Source organism: Arachis ipaensis, chromosome B7 (assembly GCF_059453495.1).
Source record: "Arachis ipaensis isolate K30076 ecotype BB chromosome B7, ASM5945349v1, whole genome shotgun sequence".
NCBI lineage: Eukaryota > Viridiplantae > Streptophyta > Magnoliopsida > Fabales > Fabaceae > Arachis > Arachis ipaensis.
In genome coordinates, this window is record NC_142442.1 from 122,312,932 (window position 1) to 122,315,401 (window position 2,470).

A 2,470-nucleotide genomic window follows, 5' to 3' on the forward strand; every position below is an offset into this window, starting at 1 on the left:
CACAGTACTTCCTGAATGGCAAAGAGTTGCTCATTGGTGCGGATTTTCTAACCACAGACTAACTGGCAAGTGCACCGGGTCGTACCAAGTAGTACCTTACGTGAGTAAGGATCGATCCCACGAGGATTGATGGATTAAGCAACAGTAGTGTTTGATATGATTAGTTAGACAAACAGAAAATAGTGTTTGGAAGTTCAAAAGCATAAAAAAATAAAGAAGAGTTTGAAGGCAGGCAGGTGAATAGGTGAGGAATAAAATATGAAGAAACAGTTAAGGTTTCAGAGTTATCTATTTTCTGGATTGACTTTTCTTATTATTTTATTTTAATCATGTAAGATCTAATTCATGGCAACTATATGTGACTAGACCCTAATTCCTTAGACCTTTCTAGTCTCCTCTAAAATTTATTAATAGCCAATTCCTTGGTCAATTAATTCCAATTAGGGGGTGAAGTTCAATTCTAGTTATATGCCACAGAAATCCTAATTACCCAAACATAAAAGGATTATATGTCACGTATCCTATTAAATCCAGATAAATTAGAAATTTAGGAGAATATGTTTTCAAGCTGTTGTTCAAGTAAAGAGCTTTTCCAAGTTATACAAGAACGCATTTAGAAAGAGGGTCATACTTCCGTTCCACCCAAATTCATAAAATAAAGAACGAAAACAATTCTTAAATATAAATCAAAACATGAATTAAAATAGAAAATAATAGTATCAATCCATACAATAGACAAAGCTCCTAACCTTAACAGTGGAGGTTTAGTTGCTCATGGTTCAGAGAAAATACGGATTGTAAATTGGGATGGAATGGGATCTTCCTCAGGACCTCCTCTAAAAGAGAGGTTTCTTCTCCCTTTTATAACTAATCCTAATAAATTTAAAATCTAATTTTTAAAATTAAAATAATATCTTTTCCTAGAATTCAAATTTGAATTTAAATCAAAATTAACTAAATAATCAAGTCTTCAATTAATGGGTGGGGACCACTTGTTTTGTCCATTCTGCAGCTTCTAATATGTGTTTTCTGGGCTGGAAACTGAGTTAAAACAACCTAGAAATCGCTCCCAGCATTTTTCTGTGTTTTCTGCACGTGGCGCATGTCACGTCGATGGTCTTTTCCGCGAGTCACGCGGACGCGTCGGTCACGCGGACGCGTCTCTGAGCAAATCTTCAAATCACGCGTATGCGTCAGTGACGCGTACGCGTCGCTCCTCGCTGCCATCTCCTTTGATTCTTGTGCTGCAGAAACTCCATCAAATTTTGCCGAATGCTACCTAAAATAAACAAAATTACAAAAGACTCAAAGTAGCATCCATATTGGCTAAAAAATAATTAATTCTTTCTTAAACTCAATAAATTAGATGCAAATTCACTAGGAAAAGATAGGAAAGATGCTCACGCATCACAACACCAAACTTAAACTGTTGTTTATCCTCAAGCAACCAAAACTAATATAAGCTTAGGATGTGAATTTGCATGAGAATGAGAGTTCGATTAAGCCCATGTCTCCTCTTATAGTGGGGTTTACACTGCAATCCTGAACAGTTTTGGCATCTCACTTTATCCTTTGAGGTTCAGAATGATTGGCATCCATAGAAACTCAGAATTCAGATAGTGTTATGGATTCTCCTAGTTCAGTATGTTAATTCTTGAACACAGCTACTTTATGAGTCTTGGCCGTGACTCTAAGCATTTTGTTTTCCAGTATTACCACCGAATACATAAATGCCACAGACAGATAACTGGGTGAACCTTTTCAGATTGTGACTCAGCTTTGCTAGAGTCTCTAGTTAGAGGTGCCCAGAGTTCTTAAGCACACTCTTTTTGCTTTGGATCACGACTTTAACTGCTCAGTCTCAAGCTTTTCACTTGACACTTTCACGCCACAAGCACATGGTTAAGGACAGCTTGATTTAGCCGCTTAGGCTAGGATTTTATTCCTTTGGGCCCTCCTCTCCATTAATGCTCAAAGCCTTGGATCCTTTTTACCCTTTTCCTTTTAGTTTAAAGGGTTATTGGCTTTTTCTGCTTTTTTTTCGCAAGCTTTGTTTTTTTCACTGCTTCTTCTTGCTTCAAGAATCAATTTTATGATTTTTCAGATTATCAATAACATTTCTCTTTTTTTTCATCATTCTTTCAAAAGCCAACAATTTTAACATTCATAAACTTCACTATAAAAAATATGCACTGTTCAAGCATTCATTCAGAAAACAAAAAGTATTGCCACCACATCTAAGTAAATGAGACTACTCTAAAAATTAAACTCAAATTCTTATGCACTACATATGTTCTTCTTTCTTTTTGATTTCAAGCTCAGTAGGCAGTACATGAGACATCTTTCAGAATTAAAGCACTTAACAGAAAATTAAACTAGAACCTATGAATCTACTAATAAGGATCATGCAATAAATAAAACAAAGTAGCAGGAAACCGGAACATAACATAATAAAAGCGGGAAGGAATAA